Source organism: Oryctolagus cuniculus, chromosome 4 (genome assembly GCF_964237555.1).
Source record: "Oryctolagus cuniculus chromosome 4, mOryCun1.1, whole genome shotgun sequence".
NCBI classification, from domain to species: Eukaryota; Metazoa; Chordata; class Mammalia; order Lagomorpha; family Leporidae; genus Oryctolagus; species Oryctolagus cuniculus.
In genome coordinates, this window is record NC_091435.1 from 102,806,080 (window position 1) to 102,824,572 (window position 18,493).

An 18,493-nucleotide genomic window follows, 5' to 3' on the forward strand; every position below is an offset into this window, starting at 1 on the left:
AGGAGAAGAAAGGAGAGTGAGAGAGAGAGATCTTCCATCCAGTGGTTCACTCCCCAATTGGCTGCAACAGCCAGAGCTGTGCCGATCTGGCCAGGAGCCAGGAGCTTCTTCCAGGTCTCCCATGCGGGTGCAGGGGCCCAAGGACTTGGGCCATCTTCTGCTTTCCCAGGCCACAGCAGAGAGCTGGATGGGAAGTGAAGCAGCTGCGACTCAAACCGTTGCCCATATGGGATGCTGGGCCAGGGCGTTAACCTGCTGTGCCACAGCACCGGCCCCTCATTTTACAGATTTAATAGCATTTCGCAACTTAGAATAAAATATTTATTTATTAAATCAATATTACCTTTTCTCTTGAAGAGCTATGTTCTAATAGGAAAAAGATGAAAGAACTAAGAAAGGGATAGAGAGCAGGTAATTAATGAAAACTAAGATTAGATACATCTGCAAGGATGATGGAAGTCTCAGCACAGAAATGTCAAAGAGAACCACAGGGAAAGGAGGAAAAAGACTAACACCCGGAATGATCTAATTTAATATTTTCTAAAATGTCTGTGTTATATAAGTAGGTGAAAAGTATCTGTTGGCTTTCAATGCTTATTACTCTATTTTCATTTAAGAGCAAAAATCCACAGATTCGGATTTGCATCTTCGTTTCCCCTCGTGTCACAGAGTCATGCCTAAGATATGGTAATATGTAATGGCAGTAGAGGAAAGATTGGAGATTCCAATCCAGCTGCACTTTGATTCATTCCATTTCCTGGAATTGCCTTGTAAGTTTTTAGCTGAACTACTGCTGTAAGCTTACAAGGTTTACTTGTGTTTGATTATGTAGATTTATGGGTTAGGTTATTTAGCTTTAACCAGATTTCACAAGAACAATTTAATGACTTTAAGATTCTTGCAAAGAAATTGCTTGTAGGAACAAGAACAGGAATAAGAAACAAGGAAATGACAGCCTAAGCGACTAGAATGAGCTCTTCACCTGCCATGATTCAATCATTTTAGATGTCTGGAAATGTTAGAAATTGTCAAGATACCTAAAATACAGACACACAGTCATTGTTGATGCTACTGAGACTTTATCCTTAAGGTACTAGTTAATGGTGATACTAAGCCATCATGATTAAGAACACACATAAAAGTTAAGGATCTGTAGTGTTAAAAACCACAAAGAAATTGTAGCAGTGTAAATAAGTTCTTTACCTTTGTCTTTTACTTCTTTGTGTTTTAAATAAAATTTAGTAAACATGGATTAATTATTTGTAAACAAAAAACTTGTCTATGATAAGTGTGCTCTGCTGATTTTTGGTTAGTAAACAGCCCTATTCAGCTTTCACTATAATCATGAAAACTTTGTGTAGTAAAACAGTTGATGTTCATAACAAACAGTGTTTGTTAGATAGAGCCAGTGGTATCTAGTTTTTGTATGGACTGAATCATAATTTCTCTATAACATTTCCTTAGTTAGCTGCTAGAATGAATCTATTGAGAAGCTTGCAAGTGTCTCATGCCAAAAAATCTTGGGGTTCACTCCCACATTGTATGTTGTCATAGCCATCTATAGTCTCAGTAAGCATGTGCCATGTTTAATAAATGTTTTAATTACTGGATTTCATTATGACATAACTCTTGAAGGTAATGTATTTCCATTGAAGTTATTTAGTATGTCTGTGGAGTCAACAATCGGGACACGTGGGTTTTCCAGTCCTAATAAAGATAGAAACCAGAGAGGAGTAGACATCAAGGCATTGAAGTATTTCCGCAGTTACTCAGTGCATTTGCTTGGTTACCTTTTCAGTGTCTTTTTGCCCAGTTCCCCCCTGGTGTAGGAAAGGAACCTCTCCTGTATGGTTTAATAAGCACTCCCCCCCCCCTTTTTTTTTGTTAATTTGACAGAGTTATGGACAGTGAGAGAGACATAGAGATAGGTCTTCCTTCTGTTGGTTCACTCCCCAAATGGCTGCAATGGCCAGAGCTGAGCTGATCTGAAGCCAGGAACCAGGTACTTCTTCCTGGTCTCCCATGTGGGTGCAGGGGCCCAAGTACCTGGGCCATCCTCCACTGCCCTCCCGGGCCACAGCAGAGAGCTGGACTGGAAGAGGAGCAACCAGGACTAGAACCTGGTACCCATATGGGATGCTGGCGCCGCAGGTGGAGGATTAACGAAGTGAGCCACTGCTCTGGCCCTGTGATCACTCCTTTGTGCACTCTGTCACTCTACACAGTCACAGATGGAGCCAGTTGCATATCTGAGAAAGACTCATGAAAAATAAGTTGCTGGGACTTTATCAATTGAGAAGGTAGAATAAACCCAATAAAATATAAACTCTGAAGAGTAAAAGGATAGCGAATTTTGATGGACATATAAAACTAATTAGATCTTTATGTAGAATGCAAGTTTATATTATGCTTATGGCTGTTGATCATAGAATATTATTAACATGCCATGTTGGACCCCAGACCCTAATGTAGCAATTTTTGCCTGAGTTACATGAGGGTGAGTGCACCGTCTGTGCAAATTCATCTCTTTGAGTGTCCTTCTGATCACTGTATAAGCCTCAGAAATGGTCTAAAGACTTACTTCGTATTCGGCAAGCACTCAAAAGTTGCTGCTGTTGTTTATGATAGCAGTTGCTTGGGGAAGAAAGATATTTGCTGATGAAGAGCTTAAATACGTAAAAAGTATGAACTAATACCTAACATTTGGTATGGAAAGTCTTTTAAATGGAATTTGTTTTAGGGCACACTGAATACTTTACTTTCCTTTTTCTCAGCATCAGCAACAGCAACTTGTGATTGGCGGTACCGGATATTCAGTTGCACATTCCCACATCAATGCACTGCCAATGGTAAGATTCCCTCCAACTCATAATGTCAGAGTGTGTTTAATCACTCTGTTTATTATTCTTGTTTTAGAATCGCAAAGGTGTTTCACAATTTGACAAAATACATATCTTACCAAACTAATAATTAAAATAGATATTTAAAATATATATAATTAAAGTTATTTAAAGTTTTTTTTTTTTTTTTTTTGATATTTAAAAAACACCCACCTTGACAATATCCATGCTCTGTAGTTTTTGTAATCTTTCAGGTATGGTTATCAGGATGAAAAATACAGTGATTGTCTTGTGTTTTGTCAAATGAACTATATTTTGTGAATAGTGTTTTCTTAATCAGTGGCAGCTATAGCTCTTTTGGTTTTGTCCATCATTTTAATAAAATGTTTTGTGGTATTGCATTTATCATAATGGTTTTGGTTAATGGGCAGCTAAGCTGCTAAAATTCTACCGGTTTTTATTTAATGAAAATTTTAAGGAGAGGCATTTTACCTGTTTACAAAGATTTTCTTAGAAACCTTTCACTGTATAATATATTGAAATGTCAACCATGTGATATATCAGAAAGAACTCTGTAGAAACTGGGATTTGTGCTATTTTCTGAATACGTTAGGAACATTTGATTTTTTAACAAGTATGCTTGTAAAAATTAGATGATGGAATTGGGCTGAATTTCCAACTGTTATTCTAGCTGTAGGGTAATTTCTTACCTAATGTATTTTGGGGTCAGTAAACAGGAGAATGAACTTTTATGTTTTTAATAATTACTTAAACAGTAACTTTTGCTTAAAAATATTTTATAGTCCTTTACTAGGATTTCTAGTTATTTTCACTTAAAGTTTAAACATAAAATCAGAGAGCTATAGAAACTGGTTCAGGCTTATAGAATTTTGTGGGAAAAAATAGATGTATACATCTGGAATAAAAGTAACTATTAAAAGGTAACAGGAACCAGAATAAATGAGGTATCTGAAAACATTACCAGGAAATTGTTTTAAAGATGAACTTGAAAGTATGTTGATAAGAGAATTTCGTCTGTCTGAACTATCTTCTGAATTCTTGCTAGAAAAAAATTAACCTCGTCCCTTCCTTCCTCCTCTATTTTGTGTCCTCCTCATTTCCTCCCTTTCTCCTTCTTCCTTTCTCTCCCTCAGCCATAGTTAGGGGAGTTTGAAGAAAGTAAAATTTTTGCTCAACTTTAACAAAAATGAGAAGTTTTTTCATTAATTTATGAAGCAGTCACTTGGTTCTTTAGATTGCGTAGGTAATACGTTAATCCTCTTTAAGATATTTCCCCTGGAGCACTGCAGAATTTCTCTCTTAAGCAGCAGCTCCATGGTAAATCAACTTAGGCATCTGAGGTGTCTTTTTTTTGTTTGAAGTTTACCTTTTAAACCTGTTAGTTGTTGAAGTCTTAAGGTTTATGGAATGTCTCACCTGATGATCAGCTATGTAGATCTGATGGTTGTCTGAGGTGCCAGTGCTATACAACCACCTATCTCTTCTGAGTTCCTGTCTTCATGTGTTTGGTTTTCTTTTTGTAGCAGTGCATTGACTATTTTAGATTAGATCATCTCATACATTTGCTAGTTAAATCCCTGAAATCATTTTTATGTCACAAACACAGAAAATTTTTAAAGAAATATTTATTTGGAAGTAAAGCAACAGAGGGAGAAAGGCATCCTTTATCTGCTGATTCACCCCTTAAATAGCCCCAACAGCCAGTGCTGGGGAGCCAGGAATTCATCCTAGTCTCCCATATGGGTGGCAGAGACTCAAGTACTTGGGCCATCTTTGGCCTTCGCAGGCACATTAACAAGGAATTGGAACGGAAGTGGAGCAGCTGGGACTCAAACCAGCACTCCACTATGAGATGCTGGCCTTTCAAAGACTTTTTTTTTTTTAAAGATTTATTTTATTATTTATTTGAAAGTCAGAGTTACACAGAGAGAGGAGAGACAGAGAGAGAGAGAGAGGTCTTCCATCCAATGGTTCACTCCCCAGATGGCCGTAATGGCAGGAGCTGCCCCAATCCAGAGCCAGGAGCTTCTCGGTCTTTCATGCAGGTGCAGGGGCCCAAGGACTTTGCTATAGCCTGGGAAAGCAGTAGAAGATGACCCAGAGAGCTGGAGCAGAAGTGGAGCAGCTGGGTCTCAAACCGGTGCCCACATGGGATGCCGGTGCTTCAGGCCATGGCATTAACCTGCTGCGCCATAGCACCTGCCTGCCTCTGAAAGACTTTAACCCACCTTGCCACAGCTACAGCTGTGATCACAGAAATTTAAGTTTATTGTTTTATGTGTATGTGAGCACATGTATGTATATATGTGTTAGAGATGAAGATGGCAAATATTAAAACAAAGTGGGTCACAGTTGAGGACACAAATTATACCTACATATTTGCCCAGTAAATTTATAGGTATTAGTTCAAAATTGTGGTTTATCCATGAATCTTAGAAATGTCACACTAGCCAAGGTTAAAACCTATGTTACATACTGTAGCAGTTCATACAGTTTGCTTTCTAAAGTTTCAGTTATCTGGGGTTAATCATGTTCCAAAAATTTTACATGGAGCATTCAAGAAGTAAGAAATTCATAAGTTTTAAGTTGCACATCATTCAGAATTGCATGATAGTATCTTGTACCATCATAATCAGTCCTGCAGCAGAGTTGAATCATCTTTTTGTATAGCAAATTCATATTCATGAGTCACGTGGTAGCTAATCGGAGTGTTTAGATCTACTGTCTGGATATCTGTGTTTGTGTTCAAGTAATGACCCCAAAGTTCAAGAGAAGTAATGCAAAGGAGGCACCAGAGCATAAAACATGAAAGGACAGATTGTTTTAATACCTTGTGGCAACACTGCAGGGCATATAGGAAAAAGAAATAGTATGTTCAAGCCCTGGGTTTGATACTGTCTGCTGTTTTCAGGAATTCCCTAAGGGTCTTCGGATGTATATCCCCCTTAGATAAGGGGGTCTACTATTTTTATCATAATTTTTTTTTCTGTGTAGATGCTGTAAAGGAATGCTTTCTGGAAATATATACAGTTACCCTTGCCACCACTACAACCATTGTCTTTGCTATAAAAACCATGAAGGATTCATAACATTGCTTCTTGTCTGAATTTTTTCACTTTGATACAAGTCATGATTTATAGCTACTTTCCTATATAAATGTTTCATACTGCTTTCTGTGATTTTATTAATGAGACACATTGGCCAGCAGCTGTGTATTATTGTGACTTTTTAGTTAAAATTTCTAACATATGCTAAGGTAGAGAGTTATGATTAAAAAAAAAAAAAGAGATCTATGGTCAGAATAATGTAATGAACTGTAATTCAGGTACAGTGGTCTTGAACCACTATGTTCCCAGGCCACTCCTTACACTGGGACTCCTTACACTGGGATTACTTGAAGTTAATAATATATATCATGATTTCATTAATATTTTGATGTTTGTGGAAGAGATAGACTGTTAAAAATTGTGTAATGACAATACTGTTAGCATGCTGTGGCAGAACTCCCATCTGTTGATTGACTCCTCAAATCCCCCCAGTAGCCAGGGCTGGGCCAACCCATATCTTGGAAATGGGAACTCAATGCAGGAACTCATTCTAGGTGGCAAGAAGCCTACCACTTGGGCTGTCATCTGCTGCCTCCTAAGGTCTGCTTAGGAGGTCTGCTAGAGTCTGTGGGAAGCTGCAATAGAGGACCAGAGCTGGGAATTGAACCCAGGCACTACAGTATAGGACACGGACTTCTTGACTTCTAGATCAAATACCTACTCCTCTTTTAAAGTTGAAAGCTATTCCATTACAGGTTCAAACCTCATTTTGTTAACTGATGGACATTTGGATTGCTTCTACCTTTGGACTGACATGAGTAGGGCTGCTATGAATATAGATGTGCAGATATATCTGTTGTAGTTCCAGTTTGCATCTTTCCAAATGTTTTATAATGATTTGCATGCCTTTTTCTTTGAGACATTCCAAAGATAAATTGATTTTTAAGAAATCTCATCAACCTTGTTGAGCAATTCCTTATGTCCTTTTGATTCCTTTTGTTCTGATTGCTGGTCATCTCATTAACTTGTAAAAATTAACTTGGATTAACAACAAAATTCCCAACTAAGAATAAAACATGTTGAGCAGTTGTCTTACGTATGATTTCCCTTAATTTAAGTAACTATAAATTGAAAGGTGAATTCAGGAAGTTCCTGTTGGGGAATAGGGAGGTGAGAGAGGCAAGATAAGGATAGCAGTACAGAGTGCCCAAAAGAGCAGGTTATTGTTTTATATATAGGGGCAATTGAGTCTTCAGTCACATGGGCACCTGTGGGTGACAGTAAAGAACATGCCTCTGAGTTGTTCCACTTAAGGGCAAGGAAGCTGGGGGTAATTTGTCTACCACATTCCATTCCTCCTAGGTGGTGTTAAGCTTGGGAGGGTGGGGCAAAGCCTCAGCTCCTCAGCCCTTCATCCCTGACCAGACCTGTTGCCAGAGAAGGGATCTGCTTTGAATTATGAAGCTGCCCACCTGCTTTAAAGCTGTGTGATAAGGAAACAGTACATGGGGGCCCTGCTGCCTCTGTGGCATCAGCAAGTATTCTAGTCCACGAGCAATTCTATTTGTCAGTGGAAATGTGATTCACTCTTTCATAACTACTCTGATGTGTTTTGTTAACATTGCTTATCCTAAAAGAACTGATAAAAGTAAGTTTTGACCAATTGCCAGACTGAGCATAAGAACCCAAAGAACTGTTGCCCTTCTGAGGGGTAGCTGTCAGGGAACAATGTGGTGCATATTGAGATGCTGGTGATCTCTTTTACTGTTTCATTTGTCAGTGTGATATCTGTAAGTTAATGTGTTTTGGTTGAGAATTTATGGAGAACTGATTTTCAAATCAACAGTAAGAGAGTTACATTTAAAAAAAAAAAAAAACCTCAGTCTTGAGTGTTTTGTTTGTTTTTAAAGAATATTTATTTGAAAGGCAAAGAAAGAGACCAGTCTTTCATCCACATCTTCACTCCCCAACTGCCTAATAGCCAGGGCTGTGTCAGGTTAAGAACCCGGTCTGTTCTACGTGGTTAGCAGAGTTCTGAGTACTTGGGCCATCATCCACTGACTTTCTGGACAATTAGCAGATAGTTGAACCAGAATCCCAGTAGGCAGGACTCGAACCAGCACTTAACCCTTTGCTGTACAATGGCTACTCTTTTAGGGCTTTTACAAATTTTTAATTTTTATTTGAAAGGCAGAAACACACATGCACACACATATACATGTTGCTGATTCATTCCCTAAATGCCTTAAGGGCTGTGCTAGGCTGAAGATGGGTGCCAAGAACACCATCCAGTCCTCCCATGTAGGTGACAGGTACCTAAGTTCTTGAGCCATCACCTGCTGCCTCCCAGGGTGCATATTAGCAGGAAGCTGGATACCGAGTAGAGTGGGGACTCAAATCCAAGCACTCTGGATATTGGATACAGGTATCCCAAATCATGCATCAAATGTCTGTCTCCTTTAGGGCTTTTTGTTCTGCTTTGTTTTGTTTTATTTAAACAAACTAAGTAAAAGCAAGGAAAAATAAGGAAGAAGCAAATTAAAATTGTATTTTATTTTTATGGTTTTGTTGTTAGACTCTTAGGTGAGCTGAGACTGAAATAACAGTCTAAAATGGAATCTTAGAGATTGTGATATCACTTGAAAGGCGAAGTTTGGATTCTTCCGTAATGTGATGTAATTGTTATGTTAAATACAATAGTAGAATTTGTTATGCTGAGTTACTTTTTAATTTAAAAACTCCTTTTTCATCCTTCAAGTAATTTTGGTGTTTGCTCTATAGGTACTTAGCAGTTAATATATTTTCTTAAAGATTTATTTGAAAGGCAGAGTTACAGAAAAGTGATGGTGGAGGGAGTCTTCCATCTGCTGGTTCACTCCCCAGATGGCCGTAATGGCTAGAGCTGCGCCGAGCCAAAGGCAGGACCAGGAGCTTCTTCCAGTTTTTCCATGTCGGTGCAGGGTCCCAAGGGCTTGGGCCATCTAAAACTGCTTTCCCAGGCCATAGCAGAGAGCTAGATTGGAAGTGGAGCAGCCAGGTCTCGAACCAACGCCCATATGTTTTGCCTGCACTGCAGGTGGCAGCTTTCCCACTATGCCACAGTGCCAGCCCCCAGTAGTTAATATTAAACAAGGAATAAAATAAAGCTCTTTAAGGAGAGTAGTGTGAGTGCAAGAGCATTTACCGAAGATAAAGGGGTAGATGTTTAATGGAGTGATGTGAAAACACAAGATGTCCTATCATTATTTTCTGGCCTATTTTTAAGTTTTCCCAACTTTTCAAACTATCCATACTGTATTAAATTTAGTCTTACAAGGTTAGTTATTGCTTATTTCATGGGTCTGTCAAAGCCATTTGGAGGGTCTTTTTCCATTCTCCCTCCCATCTCTTCTTATGGTGAATAATAGTGCATGATTTTAATTTTTGCTCTGAGAAGAAATTAACACACTAGTTAGTGTGTAAAAGTAGGAATTTTCAGTTTTATGGAGGTGCTGTTTGCTTCTTCAAGTTCTGTGTTAAGGTAGTTAATTTCAGTTCTGTGTTTTAATTTTTTTTCCTAGTTTATTGAAAGATTCATCATTATGCCTCTCCTTTTCTCTTATGATTTGCTGTCTCCTACAAGCAAGATCATAAAAAAAAAAAGATTGGAATATTAAGGTTCTTATTTCACTATATTCCCTATATATTAGGCATTCATTTCCTGTCACATATTTAATGGGAATATTTTGAGTTCATTAAAGCTGTTGTGTCCATTAAAAAAAAAGTCACATCCATTAAGAAATGCCTGGAGGGTTCATTTTTTTTTTTTTTTAAAGATTTATTGTATTTATTTGAAAAAGAGAGAGGTCTTCTGTCTGCTGCAGTGGCTGGAGCTGTGCCGATCCAGAGCCAGGAGCTTCTTCTTCGTCTCCCACATGGGTCCAGGGGCCCAAGGACTTGGACCATCTCTCTGCTGCATTCCCAGGCACATTAGCAGGGAGCTGGATCAGAAGTGGAGCAGCTGGGACTGGAATAGGTGCCCGTATGGGATGCTGACACTGTAGGCCAGTGTTTTAATCTGAGCCACAGCGCCGATCTCAGGGGTTCCTTACTTGCTTATTTACTTAAACTTTTGATTATTTTCATACGAAGTGGAGATTTCATGTTTTAGCTATAATTTCAGAAACTGTATATTGTAACAAAGCATTTTATTATAATGTCAACTTTTGTATAAATTTTCTTGTTGAATGCTGTATTTTTGAAGCATGCTTTATTTCTCCTTCACCAGTCACTTGAGAAATGTATTGTGTTTCATAGTGTCTTTTCATATATTCCTTACACAAAACTCCTTTCCCGCAGTTGCATGTAGGATAGAACAGATAGCAGTTTTTGTAAAAATAAGCACTTTTTAATTCACTTATTCTGAAACATTGCCTAAGCTATTTATCTTTAAAAAATTTATGGGCATAACTATAGTATAGAGTTGGAAATCTGTTTCAAAAAACAAACTTAAGACTTCCCCTATGCCAAGTAACGGGGCAGACATCTCTGTATACCACCAATGTGGAGTTTTTGTGTAGAGATCTTGAACTGCTTGGGTGAGTGTTAGCTACTGGCTCCCTTTCTCAACCCTTTGACTCCTGTGAGGGTATAGATCTTTGCTGCCAAGTATGATTGCCACAGGCAACTACTTGGAAATACAGTTACTCAGATATAAAATATACTTGGAGGGGCCGGCGCTGTGGTGCAGTAGGTTAATCCTCTGCCTGTGGCGCTGGTATCCCATGTGGGTACCGGTTCTAGTCCCAGCTGCTGCTCTTCCAATCCAGCTCTCTGCTATGGCCTGGGAAAGCAGTGGAAGATGGCCCAAGTGCTTGGGCCCCTGCACCTGTGTGGGAGACCCGGAGGAAACTCCTGGCTCCTGGCTTTGGATTGGCATGGCTTCAGCTGTTGCAGCCATTTGGGGAGTGAACCAGTGGATGGAAGACCTCTCTCTCTGTCTCTTCCTCTCACTAACTATAACTCTACCTCTCAAATAAATAAAATCTTTAATAAATAAAAAAAACACTTTGAATTTTTGAAATGTAACTGTAAGAATGTTAAATATCTCAATTTAAAAATCTGGCTTATAATAGTCATCCCTTTTCCACAGGGAATATATATTCTAAGATATTTCATTGGTATTGAAACTGGATAGTACTTGAAACATATAGATTGTATGGTTTTTTTTCCCTGTATATACATACCTATGAAAATTGTTTGTATTTAAAGATTCATTTATCTACTTGAAAGGCAGAGTTAGAGAAAGAGAGTAAGATGTGCCTTCACTGGTTCACTCATCAAATGGCTGCAATGGCCAGGGCTGGTCCTGGCTGAAACCAGGAGCCCGGAACTTCATCTAGGTCTCCCATGTTGATGGTTCAGGGGCCCAGTCACTCACACCATCTTCCACTGCTTTCCCAGGCACATTAGCAGAGAGCTGAGTTAGAAGTGCAGCATCTGGGACTTGAACCAGCACTTATATGGGATGATGGCATTGCAGGTGGCAGCTTAACCCACTGTGCCATAGGGCTGAACCCTGTTTGTTTTTAAGATGTTTATTTATTTGAAAGGTGAAGTGTCAGAAGAGGGAGACACAGAGATATACAGATTGATTGGTTCTTTCTCCAACTGCTGGTTCACTCTGCAAATGGCTGTAATGGCTGGGGCTGGGCCAGATTAAAGCCAGGAGCCAGGAACTCCATCTTGCTCTCGCATATGGATAATGGCAGGGACCCAAGCATTTGTGCCATCTTCTGCTGCCTTCCCAGATGCATTTGCAGGGGACTGGATCAAAGCAGCTGGGACTTGAACTGATGCTCCAGTATTGGATGTCAGTGTTTGCAGGAGGTGGCTTAACCATTGGCGCTACAATGCCAGCCTCTGTGGTAACGTTATAAACTAGGTACAATAAGAAGTCAACTACAGTAACTGACAGTAAAGCAGAATAATAACAGCACACTGCAGTGAAAGTTATTTTAAAAATATTTTACCTCTAGAATTTTCCATGGAGTATTTTTGGACTGTGGTTGACTGCTGGTAATTGAAACCCCAAAGGGAAACTGTGGATTGAGGGTAGGGGACTTTTGTACAAGAAATTCTAAGATCTTAGCTACATTGGGTTAACTAGAATATATTATTAGAATAAATTGGAGGCTGGTGCTGTGGCTTAGTAGGTTAAGCCTCTGCCTGTGGTGCTGGCATCGCATATGAGTGCTGACTCAAATCCTGGCTGCTCCTCTTCCTACCCAGCTCCCTGCTAATGGTCTGGAAAAGCAGTAGAAGATGGCCCAAGTCCTTGGGTCCTTGTACACATGTGGGAGACCTGGAAGAAGCTCCTGGCTTCGCATCGGCCCAGCTCTGGCCATTCCAGCCATTTGGGGAATGAACCAGCAGATGGAAGACGTCTCTCTCTGTCTCTCCCTCTCTCTCTAACTCTGCCTATGAAATAAATTTAAAAAATTGATTCTTTAAAAAGAAAGAATGGATTCTATTTTGGATTTTCCATATGACTGTATAGTAGTCCTATGTTTTGTAATGTGGTTTACAGTAGATGGTTGTGTTTTAGGCTTTGCTTGTCATAGCTACCCAATCTATCAGTTCTCTACTAGAAACCAGTAGTTAGAACAATGAAGAACTTAGCTAATGCTAATATCTGGGCAGAATGGAATGACCTTCTGAGAGTTCCTAAAATTAGATCTTTGGAGTAAACTACAAAGCAAAGTAAGTTCTCGATACTCGTTGAGTCATTTTAGAAATGAGGAACTAATCCTTGGAGAATTAATGCCATAATGTGTACTTTGTCATAGTTGAACCAGCTTTTATTTGCAGTCCAGCATTCTCTTCAATTCTATGAAACATAGAATACGTAGGAAATAAGTGTTCTTCAAGTGCATCATGAGAGCCTTCACCTGACCTCAGGAGGCATAGAGTAATAAGGATGACAACATCTTGGTGGAAGAGGTGTCTAGGTTTTTTTCATGACTGTTGAGAATTAGAGATATAAACGGTTGTTTCAGAAAAGTTTTATTTTATTAAAATTTAGCATTTCATTCTCATCTGTTTGTATTGTTCAGGAAACCCAGCTATTATGCACTGTGAGTTGTCTAATATTTTTTCGATTGTAAACTTTGCATTTCTTTTTCATAGTTCCTGCTTCTGAGAATTGTTTTTCTGTCATCTCAAGTGCATCTTTGTTTAATAATTCTCACCTCTGGATCATCTCAAGCTTGGCATCTGTTGTCTTTTTCCTTAGAGACTTGGTCAGATTTTCCTAGTTCTTTGTGTGCTAAGAAATTTTGGGTTGTACAGAGTGATTTTTTAAACTTTTAAAAAATTAAAAACATGATCAGTTTGGTTGGACTCAAACTACAGGAATTTTTTCACCTGTGGGCCACGATTCCAGTGGCAGTTCAGTTTTCTTCCCTCCCTCCCTCCCTCTATCTAGAAGGCTGAGTTGCAGAGGCAGGGAGAGATTGATTTTCCATCTGTTGATTCACTCCCGAAATGGCAGCACCAGCTGGAGCTGAGCTGATCCGAAGCCAGGAGCTTCTTCCAGGTCTCCCATGTGGGTGCAGGGGCCCAAAGCACCTGGGTCATCTTCTGCTCTCCCAGGCCGTAGCAGAGAGCTGGATCAGAAGTGGAGCAGCTGGGACTCAAACCGGCACCCATATGGGATGCCAGTACTGCAGGCGTGGTTTTATCAGCTAAGCAACAGCGCCAGCCCTGGCAGTTCAGTCACTTCCCAAGAATCTGCTGTTTCCTTGCATATATTCCACATGAATGTTTTCAGATGAATTTAGGACTCACGCTGGTTCTGTCCTCTGGACTTTTTTTTTTCCCATTTATGATGTATGTATGTGTGTGTGTGTGTCATACTCTGTAGCTCTCAGAGGCTTCTATCCATTCATAAGAAGAGATACTGAGCAAGAGAGAGATTTCCCACCTGCTGGTTCATTCTGCAAATGCCTGCCAACAGCCTGGTCTCCCACATGGGAGGAATGCAAGTACTTGATCATAGATCATCATCTGTTGCCTTTCAGGAAGCATGTCAACAGGAACCTGGAATTGGAAGTGGAGGAGGGACTTGAACCCAGGCACTCTGTTATGAGATGCAGCCTTTCCAAGTGGCATCTATTAACTTTTGTGCCAAATTTCTGTTAGCCATGGTGGTTTATTTTTCTTGGTATAATTGGGCTTTTTTGGATAAATGACATGTGCTCAATTAAGCTTTTCAGGAGGAAAAAGCAGAAATATTCATGTCAGTTGCAATGCTTAACAAATATGTTTAGAAAGAATAGTAGAGAGTTATAATTACAAAATATATTGGCTCCTGTGGGGCGAATCGTCCAACAATAGTAACTACAGTCTCTACATAACATATGGTAAAACCTCAGTAGAACTCTATAGAACAAAACAAAAAGTAGAAACCATACTGGAGTGCATTCTCGGACGAAGGGAATGGCATTGGTGTTTCCTGTTTTGATGGCTTTTTGCTTGAAGGCAGACTCCTGTTAGTTCTGGACTGTGTTCTATGATTTCTTCTATCTTAACAGCTGCAGAATATTGCAGACAAGAAAGGAAGGAGGGGAAAATTTCAGAAAGAAAATAACCACAGAGTTGGTATACCAAATTCTGCTTATAAACTATGCTAAATTATGTGGCTGATCTCTAAAGTGGAAACTGCTCAGGTGACTGGACAGGAGAGTGAATATTCAAACTGTGCCGTTTGTACAACAAAATACTATTGTGTAATAGTACAAAACTGTTGCTATCTGCAGCAACTTGGATTACTCTCCAAAGCATCATGCTGAGTATGGTCTTAACATAAAATAGGACATGATTTCATGTATATGATGTGATTTCATGTATATGATGTCCTAAAAACAGACAGTCAATCTACTATGCATGTGATGGTGGGAAAGGTAAAAGTCTTTGGCTGGGGTAGGAAAGGATACAAAAGACAGGGATTAAGTGGATCCTGTGGAGGTTTTCTAGAGGGGTTGCAATATTCTGTAGAGTGGTGTGTGGGAGGGGGGAGTCGAATTACTTTGGTATAAGCATTTGTCAGAACTGATTGAATGGGGGTAGGACTTTTAAAAGTGGACTTTCAGCCTAACAGGGAGATGCGTGTATCACACATTGGAAAACCAGGGTTCAGTTCCTGGTTATGACCCCTAACTCCAGTATCCTGTTAATGCAGACCTTGGAAGGTAGCAGTGATGCCTTAAGTAGTTAGGGTCCTCTACCCGTGTATAAGCTAAGATTGAGTTCTTGGATCCTGGCTTTTAGCTTTGGTCTTGGCCCTGTCCCTGTCCCCAACTTTTGTGGGCATTTAGGGAGTGAACCAGCTTATGGGAACACTATCCATCTGTCTTATGTATAATCTGCCTCTCAAATTAAACAAAAAAGCTTATTAAGTAGTACAGCTAGGTAATATTTTCTTTTTAAAAATTTTTTTCATCTAGAAAGAGCAAGGAGGGAAGGTAAGAGAGAGGTATTTTTATCTGCGAATTCATCTCCTATATGCCTAGAACTCCATCCAGGTCTCCCATCTGGGTGACAGAGACCCAAGCACTTGGGCCATCATCTGCTGCCTCCCAGCATGCATTAGCAGGAAACTGGACTGGAAAAAGATTAGCCAGTACTTCAGCCAGCCACTGATATGGAATGTGGACATTCCAGACAGCAGCCTAAGTTTCTATAGCAGATTTTCTTTCTTTCTTTCTTTCTTTCTTTCTTTCTTTCTTTCTTTCTTTCTTTCTTTCTTTCTTTCTTTCTTTCTTTCTTTCTTGATTTATTTATTTATTTATTTATTTATTTATTTATTTATTTATTTATTTATTTGGGCCAGTGCCGTGGCGTAGTGGGTAAAGCCATACCTGCAGTGCCGGCATCCCATATGGGCGCTGGTTCAAGTCCCGGCAGCTCCACTTCTGATCCAGCTCTCTACTGTGACCTGGGAAAGCAGTAGAAGATGGCCCAAGTCCTTGGGCCCCTGCACTCATGTGGGAGACCCAGAGGAAGCTCCTGGCTTTGGATTGGTGCAGCTCTGGCCATTGGAGTCAATTTGGGATGAACCAGCGGGTGGAAGACACCCCCCCCCCCCCCCGCACGCCTTTCCTCTCTCTCTCTGTAACTCTGACTTTCTAATAAATAAATCTTAAATAAATCTTTTTTAATATTTTTTTTTATTCATTTGAAAGTCAGAGTTGCACAGAGAAGGATAGAGAGAGAAAGAGAGAGGTCTTCCATCCACTAGTTCACTCCCCGGTGGGCCACAATCCAAAGGCAGGAGCCAGATCTTCTGGGTCTCCCACGACAGTTCAGGAGCCCAAGGACTCAGGCCATTTTCTACTGCTTTCCTAGGCCACAGCAGAGAGCTGGATTGGAAGTGGAGCAGCTGGAACTCGAACCAGTGCCCATATGGGATACCTGCTACACCACAGCACCAGATCCATGCAGTTTTTCTAAACAAAAAACATATTAAATATTTAGTTAACAGTTGGGGCCTATGGGTTAAACTGTTGTGCAATGTTGCTGGCATCCCATGTGAGCACCACTTCACATCCTGGCTGCTCCACTTCCTATCCAGCTCCCTGCTAATGGGCTTGCGAAAGTAGAAGGAGATAGTCCAAGTGCTTGAGCTCCTGTCTTCCTCTTGGGAGACCTGAATAGAGTTTCTGGCAACTAGTTTTGGCCTGATCCAGCCACTTCCATTGTGGCCCTTTGGAGAATGAGCCAGTGCAAAGATCTCTTCATCTCTCTCCTCTTCCCTTCCCGCTCCCCCCACCCATGCTCTTTGTAACTCTGCCTTTCAAATAACTATCTTTTTAAAAAATATTGAGCTAACAGGCAAGCTGAAGTATTTATGGGGAAAGTAGATTGGTGGATGCAACTTTTAAAAAAAATTTATTTTATTTATTTGAAAGAGTTACAGAGAGAGGCAGAGACAGAGAGAGGTCTTCCATCTGCTGGTTCACTCCCCAGATGGCTGCAACAGCCGGAGTTGCACCAATCTGAAGCCAGGAGCCAGGAGCTGCTTCTGAGTCTCCCATGTGGGTGCAGGGGCCCAAAGACTTGAGCCGTCTTCTGCTTCCCCAGGCCATCACAGAGAGCTGGATTGGAAAAGGGACAGCTGGATTAGAACCAGCACCCATATGGGATACTGGCGCTTCAGGACAGGGCTTTAACCCACTGTACCACAGCACCATCCCCTGCAACTTCTTTTAATACAAGGAAGTGCTGATTTTAAAAGTCTAGATTATAACTCTGTTCTTTCGTTTTCTTTTGTATATATTGAGAATTTCTATATGTTAGAGAAGAATAAAGGCTAGTAAGTAGTATTTCTCTAAGCCAGTTTCCTGTTAATAAGTTATTGTGGTATTTGTAAAATATATTTTTTGGCCGGCTCTGCAGCTCACTAGGCTAATCCTCCGCCTTGCAGCGCCGGCACACCGGGTTCTAGTCCCGGTCGGGGCGCCGGATTCTGTCCCTGTTGCCCCTCTTCCAGGCCAGCTCTCTGCTGTGGCCCGGGAGTGCAGTGGAGGATGGCCCAAGTGCTTGGGCCCTGCACCCCATGGGAGACCAGGAAAAGTACCTGGCTCCTGCCATCGGATCAGCACGGTGCGCCGGCCGCATGCCAGCCGCTGTGACCATTGGAGGGTGAACCAACGGCAAAGGAAGACCTTTCTCTCTGTCTCTCTCTCTCACTGTCCACTCTGCCTGTCAAAAAATATATATATATATTTTAATTTTGAAAATTAGACATTTGAAGAGTTCATGAGCAGCATTTTTTCTTTTGGTACATTGAGATGTGAACTGTGTGGGAAATAGAAAGACACAGAAATATAAATAAACAATAAAGTTAGAAGACAAAAATAGAAATAGCCAGACTTGAATATCTTTTTGATCTTTAGTCTTCTTGTCTTTTCAAACGTTACAATATTTAAACAAATCACCAGTTCTCAGTATTACAGCTGTCTCAAAGCAAATGTGTAGTTATGTTGTACCAAGCTCTGTATATTTATATTGTTCCAAGAATTCTATATTACTGAAATGAAGCCTTTAAGAAAATTGTGCTATATCTTGACTTTGGAAGTGGCAGGAAGGATTGGAAATGTGTGCTTATACCTTGTAGATTGAAATTGTGTGGGACAATCAGTTGGACTTTGGCTATACATATCAACTAGTTACATAGACTTCAGATTCTCTATTAGATACTGATCTGCACACCAGCACTTTCCTAGAGGATGGTGTTTTAACCAATGTGGTAGTTCAGCCTTAGATTTTGTAGGAGCTTGGTTTACATCTGTATTATATTGGTTAAAGATCATACTTCTGATAATATCCTTTTTCATTTTAAATGAATTTACCAGTTTGTTTTTAAATGTTTATTTTCATTTATTTGAAAGTAGAGACATACAGAGAGAAATGTTCCATCCACTGGTTCACCAAATACTTAAAACATCCACTACTGGGCCAGGTTGAATCCAGGAGCTAAGAACTCAATTCAGGTCTCCCACGTGGATGACAGGGACCCAAGTAATGGAACCATTATCTGCTACC

General features: G+C 40.2%; 1 protein-coding gene across 6 annotated transcripts in view; it reads left to right on the forward strand.

Moving 5' to 3' along the window:
• The window catches only part of TBL1XR1 (TBL1X/Y related 1), a 182,233-nt gene that overhangs the window by 87,068 nt on the left and 76,672 nt on the right, over window positions 1-18,493 (forward strand). For 4 of the 6 annotated variants that reach the window (XM_051818788.2, XM_008266530.4, XM_070072487.1 and 1 more), the window contains exon 2: window positions 2,775-2,849. The exons of the other annotated variants lie outside the window; for them this stretch is intronic. The gene's annotated coding sequence lies outside the window, so the exon portion shown is untranslated. The remainder of the gene's footprint in view (window positions 1-2,774; window positions 2,850-18,493) is intronic. 6 annotated transcript variants of the gene reach the window in all.